Genomic DNA, 18,356 nt, shown 5'->3' with positions numbered 1-18,356 from the left:
ATGTTCTAGTGATCCAAGCCCAGTAAGACTCAAGGGTTTGACTCTGAAGGGGTTGGAGGCAAGGCTCAGTTGGTACAGTACTAGCCAGTGAACAAAAGCATGAGTCTCAGAGGGGTAAAAAAATGGTTTTGATACTGAAATAAAGAAGAACAGACTATCTTCTAAGTCTGGTTTTATTAAAATTATTTTTGTTTGCTTGTTTGTATTCTCACCTTGGCCCTCATGGAAAACTGCTGAATTTTCCCCCAATGAGAAAAATTAAGTACTTAGGGATACAATTTGGTTGAATAGAGTTATGCATTGAAAGGTCATTAGTCATTAGAAGGTCTAAGATGTCTTATTCCAACAAGGAACAATTTCTGACACCTCCTAGAATGACTTATGCAAGTCCATCACACGTCCTTCTACAGCCTATATGTGGAGTGGCTGGTCACAAGGCGAAGGTCAAGCTTTGATTGCCTAGGGCTTTCTTACTTCAACAACCTTGACGGCATAATGAGTACTTTTTCCATAGCCTACCCAGAATGACACACACACACACACACACACACACACACACACACACACACAATTTTACTTTTAATTGATAAGCATGCACTTTTATTTTTAATTCAAAAATAATAATCATATATATTTATAGGGCCCCATATATAATTATGTATAAGTATGTAATATAATAATTAGATATATAAGACAATAAATACATAATATAGTCTGTATATTATGAATACATTTGGAATGGCTGCATGTATGGGGTGCTTTTTCTGAGGAACACTGACTTCTGACTTGGGCCCACAAATTAACTGTAAAGAGAAATAGGGTTAGACATCCCTGCCTCCATATTTTATCACTTTACAGCTGTTTCAGAATCCAGGAAGTATCAAAACCACCTGCCAGGCATTAATGACCTGCCAGGTCTCCCCTGATCAGTCCAGAGACTGAGCAATCGGGTCATCTCTGACTGATTCTGTGACTTGTTACTGTTTTTTTTTTTTGTGTGTGTGTGTGTGTGTGTGTGTGTGTGTGTGTGTACATATAGATGTGTGATAGCTTTTCTGGGTCTTGACATAAGAGGCTGTACTCCCTCAGCTGTCTTCCTTATCTGGGAGCCTACCACTTGAACCCTACGTCCAACTGAGCTTTTTGCTGCTTATTTTGGAAATGAGTCCAGTGAAGTTTCAGGCCTTAGACTGACAAGAGACTTCAATCCTCTAAATCTCTGCCTCATGTGTAGCTTGGGATAACAGCAATAAGCCATTAGTGTAAAGCTCTTGGTATCGTTCGTAGCTGTGCCAACTTTCTCTGTGCTGCCTCTACTTCCTTCTACACACAGAGCTAATATCTGTACCCCTGAAGATAGCTGACGATATCCTGAAGTACTTTCTTCCTATGGCTGCCACATAATAAGGCTCCTCTCCCTGCCTTTCACCATGTCTTTTTATTTGCATCTAGGAACAAGTAGCCAGATTTGACACGTGGAACTCTTGGGCCTAAATATTTCAGTTAAGCATGTGTGCACATATGTGTGTGTGCATATGTGTGTATGTGTGTGTACATACATATGTACCCATATGCATATAATAAATACACAAATGTATGTATGGCATGGCTAAATTAACCAAGTACACCTCCATGATTTTACTTCATATCCTTATTCTGTTACCTTCATACGAAACATTTAAAATTTGTATATATGTGCTATTCCTGAGGCTTGAACTCAGAGTCTGGGCACTGTCCTGGGCTTTTGTGCTAAAGGCTAGCACTCTACCACTTGAGCCACATGTCCAGTTCTAGCTTTTGGCTAATTAATTGGAAATAAGAGTCTCACAGTCATTCCTGTCTGAGCTGGCTTCGAGCTGTGATCCTCCATTCTTAGCCTTCCAAGTAGCTAGTATTACAGGCATGAGCCACCAGTGCCAAGCTTAAAGCAATTTTAAAAACACATGATACAGTCGCCATGCAATGCGACACTTCTCGTCTGAAACTTTGACCGATACCCTCCTTTTTCCTTCACCTCACCCCTACCATTTTTTTCTCTTTTAGGGGTTTGACCCTTTAGATCCTATATATAAGATCATACAGGGTCTGTCTTTCTTTGTGTGGCTTATTTCATGTAATATCAAACCCTCCACATTCAGAGATGGTCACTAGTATTTTATTTATTTTTTGCCAGTCCTGGGGCTACAACTCTGGGCTTGGGTGCTATCCCTGAGCAATTTTTTTTTTGCTCAAAATTAGGACTCTACCACATGAGCCACCGTGCCACTTCTGGTTTTTTGTGTGTGTGATCAATTGGAGATGAGAATCTCACTGACTTCCTTACCCCAGCTGACTTCAAACTGAGGTCCTTAGATCTTAGCTACCTGAATAGCTACTGAGGCCCAGGATTATTTTGTAAATAATGTCATTTATTTTATTAACTTTAAGTAGTTCTATAAAAGGGTTTCAATTGAATGTGTCAATTTGTGAGTGCAATATATCCTGGTCAATGTCACCCTCTTTCATTGTTCTCTTCCATCTCTGTGGTTCCATTCTTACATTTTTATATTGAATATTACAACCATATTCACCCATCTGTGTCCTTTGTTTATGTTCTGCCTGAGAAAACAGTTTCAGCTTAATGGAATATTAAATAATATTATTTATTTTTAAAAGTCTTAGGAGTTCTAGCTAGATAAATCATAAAGGTAGTATATTAGCATCTTATGTCTGTTATAATTAGTGAAGTAATTAATACTATTCATTAGTGCTAACTCAACTCCGTATTTTAGTGACATTTTTGTCTTTATCTACTACCTTTTTTTTCCTTTTCTTTTCCAATCCAGCACTCCATTGTGAAATCAAACATTCAGTGGATAGGGTTGAACAGACAGGCATATTTTATTCAAGGGGAGAACAAGGTCTGTGTTTACTTCCATTGGAATCAAAGGCAGGAGGGATTTTACTGCTGAGAACAAGTAGGAAAGCACCAGTCAACCTGAGGGAGAGGTTGAACATGGAGATGTGTCTAACACACATAACTATTCACATCTTTGCAAATAGATTTCTGTGCTGTTGGGACACCTGCCTGTGCTAATCACCACTCATGGAGGTTAGATTCCCATCCACTCACAGCACTTGGGAGAAGGGACCCTGGATGATTAGCTTTCAAAGGGATGGATCCCCTGTCCTTGAGAGAGATAGTTTATTGGGTTATAAAACTATCAAGTAGCTTTTTAAAAGATTTATACCTTAAAGGGACAGAGAAGGAATTTGCATTCTAAGTTTCTAAAGTAAATGCTATAAGAAAAGGAAGCCTGACATCCAGAGAATAGAAAGAAGCCAGTATAGAGTACAGTCAAATTAAGGAGTATGTTAGATCTGGGTGGTTTTTTCTTTCATCTCTGCTAGTCTGTCTCCATAGGCTTTTCTCCTCTGTGATGGTTTTAAAGTGTTTTCTTTATTGTTTGGAAATAAGTTGTTAGTGTGAGCTGATGCTTTGGGCTTGGATGTAAACTATAGACCTTAGTATGCTGAATCAAAGCTGAAGAGACTATTCTCAGGCTCCTGCCATGGTCCAAGTGAAAGACTAGAGATATAGACATGCTTGTAGGAGTTAACGTGCTGAGAAGACTTTGGCTGGCTTCTGTAGGAGGGGCAACCACATTAGCATGTATTAGAATAACAGGCATGCCCCACCAAGCCTGAATGGCTCTAAGTATTCTTAGCAGATTATAGCATTGAGATGCTGGGAGATAATAAATGCTCTTTCAAGAATGTCATCTGTCTTATAAATAGTAGAGACATGATTGGAACCTAGGTAGTATGTACAGCTTCAAAGCCATTATCAAACATATCCCCAATCTTCTGTGTAGGGAGGTTCTGGGGTTAGAATTTGGAACCTTATACTTACTAGATAGTTGCTATATCTCTTGAGCCATTCCTCCAACCCGTTTTTGCTTTCATTACTTTTTGAAAAGGGTTTTTGTAGTGATTTTGCCTAGGCTACCCTGAAGTATAATTCTCCTTTTTAAATTCCTACTATACCTGGCCTTTATTGGCGTGGATGGTAGTCTCAAGAACATTTTGTCTGTGCTGGTTTCACATCACAGTCCTCTTATTCTCCCCTCCTGAGTAGCTAGGACTGCAAGCATGAGTTCCTGCATCAATTATCTCGCCACTCTTCCACCACTTGTTTGGTCCAGCAGTCTGCTCCATTGATATGATTATGGTAAACTGAGGGATCCAAGGGTGATAGCAGAAAAAGAATGGGAAAAATTTTTTGCCAGTCCTGAGGCTTAAACTCAGGGCATAAGCACTGTGCTTGGGGTTTGCTCAAGGCTAGCTCTCTACCACTGGAGCCAGAGCACCATTCCCTGTGTATGTGGTACCAAGAAATCAAACCCGGTCTTCATGCATGCTAGGCAAGCACTCTACCACTAAGCCAAACTCCCAGCTCCAAGAATGGGGAAATTTTTATAAAGGTTAGTCCTCACTAAAATCTGGATTTGGATCTGAGGATCCGGATTCAAAGCCAGTCTGGGCAGGAAGTCCATGACAATCTGATCTCCAGTTAACCAGGGAAAAAACTGGAAGTACAAGTTTGGCTCACATGATAGAGGCCAGACTCAGGCTTGAGCAAAAATGCTAAGAAGCAATACCCAGGCTCTGAATTCAAACCCTTGTACTTACCTCCCTCCTCCCCCTGCCTAAAAAAATCAAATGAAGGAGGAGAGGATGAAAGTAATAAAAGAGAGAAGGAATTATGCAGGGAGGAAAAGAGAGAAGGGGGAAGGAAGGGAGGGAGGAAGGAAGGAACTTTGTACGAGTTTGCTTGTGGGAATTATCACAAGAAAAAGAGCTATTTCATTCATTTGTTCGCTCACGTATATAGTTAACATCCAATAATGAACTAAATTTTAACCTCTGTAAATGTGACAGAGACTCAATAGGAGACCTTGACAGTTTCGGGATACATCTATATTGGTAGGGTAATTGTATATCTCAGTAACTAGTAGAATTCTAAATTATGATTATTTTCTCAGAGTCCTTTCTAGTGTAAGTAACATTTATTCCTAGATAAAAATAGCATGGTTGAAATGACAATTCGTATGGTTACTCTACTTGCTGAACTTATACATTCATAAGAGAATGATGCTTATTCAGCGAAATCCAATATAATTTCCCATTCTGTATGACATGTGGACAACTGAGGGGTATGGGATTTTAAAAGGAGCTTACTAACTCTCAGCATCGAAGCTGATTGGTGAAGGACAGGTAACAGGTTATTAGTGACAGGAGTTACTAAGAATTAGTAAAGACATTATTTTGCTCTATATTCTAATTTGCCTTTGTGGAATATTATGGATACTCCCTCCAAATAACAAAAACTGAAGGGTACTCCAGTCAGTGTTGGGAAAGAAGCAAGCATGCCTTTCCTGGCCTTTATTCTCTCAGTAGATTGCTCAAGAGGAAAGTCACCTCTCTCACTGATTCAAGCATTCCACGTGGGTGGCAATCCCCAAGGAAATGCAAGGGTGCCGGAGATTTCTGAAACATGTACTCTTAGCTTGGTCCCAAGGGACCTGTCATACAGGTGCAAAAAAAAAAAGGCAGAGAAAATGCCTGTATCTACCCCCTACCCCCACCACACACACACACACACACACCACATTAGCTCCTCTTGAAAAGACAGAGGAGAAGCTTTTGTTCCAACAAAGTTATGTTAATATTGTCAAGTTGGTGTACTGGGTCGCTGAACTGGTACTTGGGGACTGTCATAATATTGATGGGGAGTTTGGCAAGTTAATTTTAAATCTGTCACTTTTCTCTTCTATGTCTCTTGCTCTTTAATAAAACTCCACAGTGATTGTGGGCTTTGCTGACAGCTAGGGAGTGATCTCAGCATCTGAAACTGGCATAAAATGAGTCTCTCTCATTCATTCTCTCTCTCTCTCTCTCTCTCTCTCTCTCTCTCTCTCTCTCTCTCTCTCTCTCTCTCTCTCTCTCTTCTCCTCTCCTCTCCTCTCCTCTCCTCTCCCTTTCTTTTCCTCTTTCCCTTCGTCATATGCTAGCCTAGAGTGACAACTCCCTTTTCTTCTCTTATGAAAAGAGAACCATTGTTGGGGGAAACACAGGACTTGGGAAGGGTGTAAGTTTGTGATCAAACCAATTGGAACCTAGATGCTGCCACTTCTACTAACTGTGCCACCCAGTGAAAGCTACTTGAGGTTTCTGATCTCTTTGCTCTGGTCATTGTGATACAAAAATAAAACATATCAAAAGAGCTGCTAGCATTCGCCACCTGCTGGGTCCCTTTCCTCATTCTCTTTTTTTTTTCCGCTTCCCTTTCAACAACTTATGGAATATGAACTACAGGTATCTGGCTCTGGACTCAGATGATGAGTGAACCAAAAGCTATCACTCCCTAGACACTTCTTATAGATTCAGTGCTGCATCAAGAAACCCACAGAGAGGGTCAAGAGTTTGGCCTAGTGGTAGAGTGCTTGCCTAGCATGAAGACCCGGGTTTGATTCCTCGGTACCACATATGTAGAAAAAAGCTGGAAGTGGTTCTGTGGTTCAAGTGGTAGAGCATTAGTCTTGAGGAAAGCCCAGTGACAGTATTCAGGCCCTGAGTTCAAGCCCCAGGACTAGCAAAAAAAAAGAAAAGAAAAGAAAAGAAAGAAACCCATGGAGAAATCAAATGGACTAGTGATGCAAACAAAAAAAATGTTCAACAATTTTGAGAGCCCCAATGAGTGTTAAATGAGCTTCTCACACAACAAACTAATAATCATTCTAATAAAACTCACCCAACTGCAGCTTAAAAACCTTTCTGTTCTCCACACCTGTAAGATTGTTATCTCTGCTGGGGTTTCTGGAGCAAGACAAATTGCCAGGAAAATTACACAAATATCTGAAGGATGGTAGCCATGCGATATTTGCATCCTGGATCTAAGTTTGCCATCACTCATTTTCTGTCAACTCTTAAGATAATCATTTATGCCTACACAGGTCATTGACTTTAATTTTGCCCTCTGCTTGTCACTGAATTTACTTTTTCCTATGTTTGAATCTATGTTCTCCTTATCAATGTTGACCAAAGTTCATTATTCTGGATATCAGAGGCACTTTCTGTATCACCAGGCTTCCAGACACCAGTTAGTTTCATTAGCTGCTTGCTAGGCTGTTGACCTACTCCTGCCTTCCTTCTGCAAAATACAACTCTGAATAGTGTGTGTGAATCCATTCGAGAGCAGTTGGTATTTGTTCTACCAGCATTAATATATCAACTGCCTACTGACAGGCTGTGTACTAAGTCCTAGTATTTATAGAAGCAAATAAAATGGCTCACAATATGGTGAAAGCAGTAGAAATGAAGACAAAGGGAAAAATGGTAGACATGTACAGTGCTTACCTATGTCCAGGAGACCCTTCTGATACTCTAGTAGCAACGTAGACGTACGCTCTTCTTCAGTTACGTCCTTTTCTTCCTTCCTATTAAAAGGACAACTGCTTGAGAGAAATGTGTTGTTGAGCCGGTGTCAGTGTCTCACGCTTGTATTCCTAGCTGTTCAAGAGGCTGAGATCTGAGGGCTGTAGTTCAAAGACAGCCTGAACAGGAAAGCCCATGAGACACTGATCTCCAATTAACTTCAAAATGAAGTCAGAAACAGAACTGTGGCTGAAGTGAGAGTGCAAGCCTTGAGCAGAAAAGCTCAGAGACAGCATTGAGACCGAAAGTTCAAGCCCCAGGACTGGTGAAAGAAAAAAGAAAGAGGAAAGGAAGGGAGGGAAGCAGGGAGAGAGAGAGGGAAGGAGGGAGAGAGGGAGGGAAAGAAGGAAGAAGGGAGGGAAAGAAAGAAGTGGGAAGAAGGAGGGAGGGAGGGAGAAGAAAAGAGAAAGAAATGTGTTCTCTCCATTTCCTCACTGTCTAGTTGTTCCTCACATCTAATTGCATTTCTCCCATGTCACTGCCCAGAAAGTCCCCAATGTTATGAACAGGGAATAAAACAAAGTGACTAAGAATGCGGTGATCAGAATAAGAATGCCTGAGCTCAAATTTCAACTAAATCTACTCACTAAGTATAATGGCTTTCACCATCCAAGTAAGATGGAGGCATTTCAAGTAGACAATGAATCTACAGTAGTGGGCATGTAGTAAAAATGCAGTAATCATACTTCTTTTCTTTCTAGGATCCTCCTCCCTGTTCTCTCTACCCTCACCTCATCCCATGTGTTTGTCTTTTTGACTAGTTCATGAATTTTTTTTAAGAGAAACAGCCTCATACTTTAGGTTCAGTGTCCTAGACAGATCTTATGAAATATCTCTTCTCTCTGATGTCTCTGATCTTCTTCTGCTTTATAAAGGTCTGCATTTCTTTCTTGGATCCCCAAAGGCCCTTCTGATACACTTATCCAGCCCACAATTGGTGATCATGCAAAAACTCTGGCCCTGACCACTGAAGCAGTACGGTGTCTCCACATTTGGCTCTGTTCTTCAACCAAAATCAGTAATAGGGATGCACATGGCACAGCTTGAGTGAGAGGCCATTTGAATTATTTTCGAAAGTTGGGCATCATCCACAATGCTACTCCATATTTTCCAGAGCTCACGTTCAGAACCTTTCCTAAATCTCCTTTATCCACTAATTTTGTCATTTAATCAGGAAAAGCTATCAAGTGGTACAGGATGATTTGTTCTGCACAAAACTCTAGCATTCCTTATCACTTACTTTTCCATTACTTGCCCGATGCATGCAGATTTTTCTCTGGGAACATTCATCCAATTATTTTACAAAATATTGACATCAGGCTTACTGGACACTGATTCTCAGTATCACTGCTCATTAACCTCGTTGGAAGATAAGTGCTGCATGTGGCCAGTCTTGCTGCCATCACTGTCTGATCTTCTGATTCTTCTCACACTGACCCAATTTCTCCTGTCATAGTCCCAGCGTTTGGACTTTCTCCCACTCTTCCTGTTTCTCCAGACTTCAGTATCCAAGGCCATCTTACAGAGAGAGTTACAGAAAATTAGAGGTGGAAGCAGCCTTTGAGAGGAAGAGGGTTGTGAGCAATAAGCTCATGTTGAGAGCTGTGACATGCTAGGATGGCAATCATAGCTTCTCCATTCAACTGTTAGGTCACTCAGACTGATGAGACCGCATCTCTGTAAGCTTTGGGGATTTTTGTTCTCTTTCTTTTCCATCTGTAAAATAGAACTATGTAATGCTCAAGGGTGATTACCTAGAGGATAAATAGTTATAGTCTTAGCATTGTGCCTGGCAGGAATTCATGACCAGTTAAATGGTAATCTGCTTGTTCCACAACTTACCAGACCCACCACTTTGACAGAGGAATGACTATACCTAGAAAGGAGATGTATGTAAGGTAACAAAGTAAATCCCATGAAATGCAGCTCTCAGGCTGCTTGCCCACTCCAACTCACTTGCACCCACTTATGGATTCTCAGGTTCTCTACACAGGCAGCTGCAACTCCATGCAAGATTACTGCTTTGTTATTTACAACAGGGATGAGAGCACAGTACTCACAATTCAGCAGGGTGCCATCATGCAGATTTACCCACAATTCAGCAGGGCGCCATCATGCAGATTAGAGCCTGCTGGATCATATCTCCACATCACAGAGCAGGACCTGCCCTTACAGCATAACGAAGATTTGAAAGCCTCTCCCTGTCCTTGGAATCTCTGATCAGTCCCTCTTCTCTGAGATGACAGAGATAAATATGTCTTAAGACCTGGCCCTGTCCTATTACCCCTTCTTTCCTGAACTCTGTTCTTTGCTCTTGGGGATAAATAGTAGCAGGAAGCCTGATTTGGTCCATAGGGGTACCTCACACAACTGTTATAGGAAAACAAACCTAAAGAATGGAGCCACATGAAATTAATTTCATTGATTTTTCCCCCTCTTCCCTTCCTTTGAAACCTCTCAGCGTGGAGGTTATAATTGGGCTGTTTATTATCCTCTGTGGAGGGACTCTGTACCTAGGGCCTGGAGCTCCTTGTTTACATATCACGCTTCAGGACTGGATAACAGATGGCCTTCCTTTCCTGCAGAGTGCCCGAGTGCCCATTCCATTCCCTTTTATTATGTGTCCTCGCAATTCTATTACCTGTTCACGGCCTCAGTGACTCAGCCACCGTGGCTTCAGTAATGATGGCTTTCAGAGCTCAGCTAATGACGAAGGCACTGAGGTGGCTCCAGACCCAACAGCAGGCAGAATCTCAACTTAGCTGGCTTGGAGACTGCCGCCATGTTGTAAATTATACATGAGTGTGTACCTGAGTGCCTACATGGATGCTGGTGGGTTTTGGGGGAAGTGGGCGGTGCTTGCCCATTTATACCCAAGGCTGTGCATACTGGCAGTTACAGTGAGGAAGCGACATATTAGATGGTGCAAAGTGTTTGCTGTGAGATTAGCAAGAGGGAAGAACATGTTGGGAAATAATGAACAAGCTTCTAGCCTTCACCACATTTTCCTGGAAAAGTAGTAGAAGACCCTGGCTAAGTAAGCACTGGACCCTGGAGCAAGATGAGGAGGACCAGGGCCAGGAACTTGGCCTAGTGGTTAAAGTGCTTGCCTAGCATGCACGAAGACCCGGGTTCGATTCCTTGGTACCACATATATAGAAAAAGCTGGAAGTGGTGCTGAGGCTCAAGTGGTAGAGCTCTAGCCTTGAGAAAGTCCAAGGACAGTGCTCAGGCCCTGAGCTCAAGCCCAGGACTGGCAAAAAAAAAAAAAAAGATGAGGAGGACCGAATATGACCAAAGCTGACTTTGTCAGCCAGGAGCATCTACTAGGGCTGAGGAACCAACTTCATAATGAGATCTTAATCTGATGAGAGGATCAAAGGAAATAATGAAAGTGAAGCTCTTAGCATTGTGCCTCACACTGCAGAGGTTCTGGGTAAATCTTGGCCACTATTATTGATAGGAGCTCCCTGCCAGAAGCTCCTATCTTGAGTCCACTTCCAGATAAGCCACCTACATAGACCAAGCATGGCTTCCTCTCCTGGTCAATGTATGTGATGTTTCTGTTCTGTCTCAAGGTCACTGGATGATTTGGGGCCAGCTCCTTCCTCAACCGAGCCCCCAGTCTCCATCTACTGCATGAATCTAGTATAGATTCAACAGTGTTTCTTAGAGGGACAGGAATTCCACAGGAAAGTTCAGAATGACGCAGCTGAGGATTGCCAAGTGTGTTACAAGATCTGACTCACGAATGAGAATCACAAGCATAGATTTTAATAAACAAATAAATTTGTATAACAATGCTCTGATGGGATATTCATGTACTTAAAGTTTTGGGGCCCTATGAATCTATAGCTTCCTGGTACAGAGAACCAGACAAGCAGAGCCTGACTTTTCTCTCTTGAATGGCTGTCCTATGATGAGGGGATTGTGTAAGGACAGTATATGCCTTAAATACATGGGGATCCCATACGATTCTTTCTTTAATTGTGTTTTGTTTTGATTTGAGACAGATTTTTCACTGCCTAGCTGAGAATGACCTTGGACTCACTATTTTTCTGAAATTCCTGACCTCAAATTCCAACCTCCAGGGTGCTGAATTATATACAACCTTAGATCACCAACCTTGGCTGATACTGAGCAAGATGTTTAACCTCTCTGAGTATGATTTTTCTGAACTGTAAAACTAAGAATAAATGGTTCCTACATCTTCACGAGTTCCCCCACTCAACCACTGTATGTCCTCCCTAGAATCCAAAGACAATCTAGGACAAAACCTCAGTAAGTATATAAAATCCCTGAAAAAAGATTCTCCAGAGAGAAGCTGTATGGTAACAGGCTGGGAAGTCCAAAACGAATTGATTTCTCCTGCTGCCCCTTGTGTAGTACAGCAGGCATATGTTAGTTCAGAGTTGACACCTGAACTTTGCCATGGGCAATAAGCCCAGGACATGAGACCAAAATGTATAGAGTTCTGTCTCATGAATGGAAAACATCCAGGATCAAAAGGGCCTGGCCCTTGCACAGGGCAATACAAGACAAATTTCCAGGGAAATTGACTCCTGGATTTATTCTCTAAGATCTAGTTTTGAGAACTACATCTACCTAGGACAGTTTCTTAAAGCTGATACCTGATTTGGATCTTGAAGGGTAAAAGGTTATTAGGAAAGGACATAAACATGGATATTTTAAGCATCTACAAGGGAACAAAGTAAAATATGTGGACACAGAAATCATTGCAATGGGAAGTGGTGCTTTGGTTCAAAGTGGTAGAGTGCTAGTTTTGAGTTGAAATGCTCCAGGATAGCTCCCAAACCCAGGTTCACGGTCCATGATCAACAAAAAAAACGAAGAAGAAGAAGAAGAAGAAGAAGAAGAAGAAGAAGAAGAAGAAGAAGAAGAAGAAGAAGAAGAAGAAGAAGAAGAGGAAGAAGAAGAAGGAAGAGGAGGAGGAGGAGGAGGAGGAGGAGGAGGAGGAGGAGGAAGAAGAAGAAGAAGAAGAAGAAGAAGAAGAAGAAGAAGAAGAAGAAGAAGAAGAAGAAGAAGAAGAAATGAAATGGCTTATTTTATTTTTTGTTGTTGTTGTTTTTCTTTAGGAGAGATGAGGGTCAACCTTTGAAGTAAAGGCTACAGAGCTAGAATATCTCCATAAAATACTACCCTTGACTCCTTAAAGGACATCTTAGTTCTCAAATTGATGTAAGAAAGAACCTACAGAGAAATATGCAAAGATGTCTCTTTGGGAAAAGTTCCCTCTCAAGATTCTTTTTTAACTGAGGAGTCTTGACTTTTCCATAGGGAACTCATTACCATCTTGAAAATAGTGCAGGTGTGTTCAGGAATAGGAAAGCAGCAAACTAGAGAAGAAGTAAGGAAAGAAAATGAGAGGCCTGGAAGCACGATCACATAAGGAACTCCAAAGACTGGGGTTGTTTACTGCAGTAGGCAAATACTCAGAGGGGAAAATCAGAGCTGACATCAAGTCCCCAAGATTGTGACAAGGCATTATAATAAAGTGAAAGAACCAGAGATTCTGAGTCAGACAAGTTTGTGAAACCTCGGGCAAATTACATCACCTCTCTTGGACTGGGGTTTTCAGGGTAAATGGGATGGAGGAGGGGGTAACTTGGCAGATCTTCTGCACTTCAAGTATTGTTATTACAAATAAGGTACCAGACTTATAAGCAACCCTCCATAAATGTTGATTGTTGTTGTGATCACTCTTCTCTCATAGAAGATGTAGGGGGAGGATGGATTGGTTTTGTGTAGCTTTCCCCAAATCCAGTTCAACAAATCCACGATCTTTCTTCCAATCTGGGCACAACAGTTATTTGCAGTTTGAATAACCTATGCTACAGTGCAGAGAGAAACCAGCCATCACTCAGTCTCTAACAGTCATGGACAATTCCCATCCCTCAAGTAGTTTTGTTTTTGTTTTTGTTTTTATTTGCCCAACCTTTGGAGTCCATGATGATGTTTCCACTTATCTCCTCAGCCTTCCTTTATCTCCTACTGTTTTAAAGAGAAAATCAGGGCACCGTCAGGCAAGAAAGTTTGTAACTTTCATCAGTTGCTGGTGCCTCATGCCTGTAATGCTAGCTGCTCAGGAGGCTGACATCTCATGATCTCAGTTCAAAACCAGCCTGAGCAGGAAAAGTCCATGAGATTCTTACCTCTAATCACACACAAAAAAAAGCTGGAAATGGAGCTGTGGTTTATATTTTAAAGTAACAGCCTTGAGCCAAAAGGCTCTGGGGTAGTGCTAATTTCAAGACCCAAAACTGGCACAAAATGAAGAAAGGGAGGGAGGGGAGGAGGGAGGGAGGGAGGGAGGGGTGGAGGGAGGGAGGGAAAAAAGGAAGGAAGGAAGGAAGGAAAGAAAGAAAGAAAGAAAGAAAGAAAGAAAGAAAAAAGGGCATAACTTTCAAATATAAGCACACCCATTCTCACTCCCTCCTGCACAGACCAGAAGTGTTCCTTCTATTGCCTACCAGTAAGGTGACCCCATCTAATCTTACAAGTGATTAATGTCATCAGCAACAACCTCCTTTCCTCCCTATCTTCCCCCTCAGCCCATAAATATGTTCACATCCCCAGTCTCGCCCCCTCCTCAAACTTTCCGTTGCCTTCAGCTATCTTCCTTATGTCTTCCATTCACAGCCAGCCTTCTAGAAAGAGAAGTCTATGCAAATGGCCCTCACTTCCTCCCTTCCCACTATCTCCTCCACCCACTGCAGTCTGGCTCTTACACACACCACTCACAGGCTCTGCTTCTCTCAAGGCCATCCGTGCACCTGCTTACCAATGTCTCAAATACACATATGTCATCAGGGCACAGCTCCTCTCTATATTTAGCACCACTGTATTCCTTCTCTCTCTGTCTCTCTCTCTGTCTCTCTCTCTGTCTCTCTCTCTCTCTCTCCCTCTGTCTCTCCCTCTGTCTCTCTCTCTCTCTCTGAAACTGACTTCTGTATTACAGTATATGCCTGTTTTTTTCCTGACCTTTTGAGAATTTTCGAGCCTACTGGGACTTGGTGCTCATTATTGTTATGTATTTTTTATTGTGGTATTGAGATTTGAACTCACAGATTTTTGCTTGAAAGGCACTCTATGGACTCACCTTTTTGCCCTAGCTGGCCTAGAGTGAGATGCTCTCATTCATATTTTCTGAAGTAGTTTGGAAGAACGAATATACCACAATGCCCAGCTTTTTCTGTTAGGATCAGGCCTTATAAATTTTTCCCCAGGCTGGCCCAGAATCATGATCCTTCTACTTCCAACCTCCCACATAACTGAGCTAACAGGAATACTCTACCTTTCCCAACTAGTGGTTGAGATGAGTCACGTGGACCCCTTGCCCAAACTGACCTACATCACAATCCTATCAGACTCTGCTTCCCAAATAGCTATTACAAACATGAGTTAGCAGTACCCAACTGCACTCATTATTGTTTCCTTATTTCCCTATCACATACCCTCCCTGGATCTGCTCTCTTTCAAGCCTGCATTTCTAGCCTGATTCTGTCTTCTACGCTAAAGACAGGAATGTCCAACTGGCCAGAGTAATTCTACTTAATGGGAAAATATCCATCCCAAACTTGCCAGGAATAGAAATGCATTTTAAAATAATCATTTTAGATGAAAATGTCATCTTATTCCTTTTGCTCTCCTGTAACAAAACAACATAAACAGAGTAGTTATAAACAACAGATGTTTATTTTTCGTAGGGTTCTGAAGCCTGAGAAATCCAAGCTCAAGACAGATGATTCTGTGTCTGGTGAGGGCTTACTTCTGGCTATCCAAGGCTACTCAAGCATGCTCTCATATAGTAGAAGGGACAGGAGGTCTGTTGATCCTCTCTTTTATTTTTCTTTTGTATAATTACTGGCATCTGAATTCATGACATGAAACTTTTGCTTAGCTTTTTCACTCAAGGCTGATGCTTTACCATTTGAACCACAACTGCACTTCTGGGTTTTCAGTGAAGATAGTCTCATAGATTTTTTCTGCCCTGGCTGGTTTTGAACCACGGTCCTCCCTCAGATTTCATCCTCTTGCTTAGCTAAGGTGACAGGTATGAGCCATAGACCTCAGTTTCCTGAATGGCTAGGATTCAGGCATGAGCCATCATGCCCAACTTTGAACCTCTCTTCCAAGAGGTATTTGTTGCCATCCCAAAGGTATCACCTTCTAATAATATCAGATCGTGCTTGAGGGTTTAGATTTTACCCTGTGGAGTTTAGGAAAACACAAACATTCAAGAACAGACTTGAGTGAATAGAAGCAGTGAAAATAACCAAGAGATGTGGACAGGAAAAGAAGCCAGGTAAGGCAAGAAAGACTATCCAGTGAAGGAGAAGGAACCTGAGGGGCCAGGTTTCATTGAATATCCACGAGAAAATGGTGCAGGATGAGAGGGTGGTCAAATGTGGCACACATTGGTCAAGGGTCACCTAAGAGGAAGATGAGGACCAAGAAGTTGGGCAAATTAGACATCTTCAGTAACTGTGGTCAAGGGGGATATGTGGAACAAATAAGACACAACACTCATGGGAATGGGTTGGGGGAGATTGAGAGATGAGATGCTGGAGCTGGTGAGGAAATTCAATCAAGGAAAAATTCTGCTGAAAAGTGGAGGCAAAGTATTAAATAATCTGGGAAACTTAAAATATATTCCAAGTGTCTTTTTTGTGTGTGTCTGACTCTTCTGCCTAAGTATTTGAAGACCAGGTGTTGGTTTGATCTCCTGTTTTGTTTAGTTTCATTTTAATCCTTCTATCCATGAACTTTGGGGCAAAGTTAGTGTTGAGTATGTTTGTTTTATCTTATATGAGAGAACTGGAAATATCAATAGCTGCACAGGTTGCTTATGCAGATAGTGAATTCTTAAAAAGAAACCAAAAATATATGATACAGGCATTCAGATTTTCCACTGCTTTTTTCTACCTCTCTCCCTCCAGTTTTTCTTTTTCCCTCCTTATCTACCTAGTTCAGTTTCTTCCTTCTAGAGATACTGGCATGTCTCCATTGTAGTGCTGCATCATTTTGATCCCAGAGGGCTCTTGAGGAGGCAGGGTAGTGAGGCAGGGGCCCTCCTCACAGAGAGAAAATTCTGAGCACAATTCCCCCCAAAATGGCTGGAATCTGTCCTGTTCCTGGTTCCTGTTGTGCATGGGAGGCGGGGAGCAGGACCAAAAGGCCTATGCATTGCAAACATGCCTTTGAAGCCTCATCTCCTTTTGTCTCTGGAGCTGCTCAGCTCGCAAGCACACACTTTATTAGTGTCTGCTTGTTACCATGCTATTAGGAGCTGTCAGCGTTCTCTGTTGCTAATGTTCTCCTCTGCTCTGAAATGTTTTGTCAGGTCTGCGTACGCCTGGTGAACAGGGGTTCCAAGTTCATGGGGATGTGTCTCCCAGTGCATCCTCCAAGCCTGTCTCTGGGTGTCATGCTTAATTAAACTGGAACAATCACCCTCGCCTCTCCTGAGCCACCCCTCCCTATCCTAATTCAGAGACAAGCTCTGAGATCCAGCAAAGAACAACCAGAGTCTGTGGAGAGGAAACAGGGCATGAATGGGTTGGTGGACAGGGAAGAGGGGAACATGCCCCTGTGTAGATTCTGTAGGCTTTGTCCTGTCCATCTTCTTACCATGTAACACTCTTGTGTGGTTTGCATGTATACTAGTATACATGCAAGTTAGCGTGCCTGTGTGGCCTATGTGTGTCAGTGTGTCTGGGTCTGTCTAAGTATGTGTGGCTGTGTGTGTTGATGTGGGGGTGATAAGGTTTTGTGTGACTGAATTTGTTTCAAAGTGCATGTGTGTGTAATTATTTGTGCATTTAAGTGTGACTGTGTTTTAAGGTACATGAGCATGAATGTGTTTGTATGTATGTGTTTGTGTGTGGACATTTGTGATGTATGTGTGGGTGCATTTGTGTGCATGCATATGAGTAACGTGTTTGGGGCTGAAGACTCCATTTCCTTCCCTTATCAGAGAGGGATTTTGTTTGGGATATCCATCCTGGCCCAGTAGCACAAGGATAGCTGTTGCCAGGGACCATTCACTGAACCTGCCAAGTCTTAAGTCTCTGTTTTGAGCACCTTAGATACATGTTTATGCAACCCTTTATAGCCTCATTAACAACTACTATTAGCTCGCTTTTCAGGAAGCATTAAAAGGGAAATCATTGTCTCAAAGCACTACAGTTTTTATCCTCCCCCCAACCTACTGCTGACATATAGCTAAGATATACTTCTGTAGTAAAGAAATCAAGCAATATTTTTTCTTGAAATAAGTAGTTAAATGAAGTATGGTGGCTCATGCTTGTAACAGTAGCTACTCAGGAGGCTGAACTCAGAAGGATTTTTGTTTAAGACCTACTTGGGCAAAATTTAGAAAAACATTTGTAAAGTTCTATTGCAATGAATAAAGTGTTTCTTCCATTCCAGCTTTGCAGGAAATATAAACCATAAGGCAATGGTTCAGGCCAGCTAGGACAAAAAAAAGTATAAAATATTCATAAAATAACAAAAGCAAGAGGGGCTAGGAGTAAAGCTCGAAGGGAAGAACATCTCCCTATTTCAGTACTAACAAAAAGAAATAAATGGGGTTTTTTTTTTTAAATCACCTGATGTAGCTGGGCATGGTAGCTCACACCTAGCTGCTCAGGAGGCTGAGATCTGAGAACCACAGTTCAAAGCCAGTCTGGGCGCTAAAGTCCCTGAGACTCTTATCTCCAATTAACCACTAGAAAACTGGAAGTGGCACTGTAGCTGAAGAGCCCAGGGACAGTGCCCAGGCCCACAGTTCAAGCCCCATGACCTACCCCCCCCCAGAAAAAAAATCATTTGAAGTTTCGTCTTCGGTAACTAGCTTC

General features: G+C 41.9%; 1 protein-coding gene and 1 long non-coding RNA gene across 9 annotated transcripts in view; one reads left to right on the top strand and one right to left on the bottom strand.

Annotated features, from left to right (window-relative positions):
- The window catches only part of Astn2 (astrotactin 2), an 854,736-nt gene that overhangs the window by 571,249 nt on the left and 265,131 nt on the right, over nucleotides 1-18,356 (top strand). The window lies entirely within an intron of this gene.
- The window catches only part of LOC150065839 (uncharacterized), an 88,094-nt gene that overhangs the window by 3,113 nt on the left and 66,625 nt on the right, over nucleotides 1-18,356 (bottom strand). Inside the window, exon 4 of the long non-coding RNA XR_016534986.1 lies at nucleotides 8,717-8,994. This is a non-coding gene — a long non-coding RNA (uncharacterized LOC150065839). The remainder of the gene's footprint in view (nucleotides 1-8,716; nucleotides 8,995-18,356) is intronic.

This window comes from Megascapheus bottae, chromosome 3, assembly GCF_031878675.1.
Source record: "Megascapheus bottae isolate mThoBot1 chromosome 3, mThoBot2.hap1, whole genome shotgun sequence".
Lineage (NCBI taxonomy): Eukaryota > Metazoa > Chordata > Mammalia > Rodentia > Geomyidae > Megascapheus > Megascapheus bottae.
This window is presented reverse-complemented; position numbering and strand designations above follow the sequence as displayed.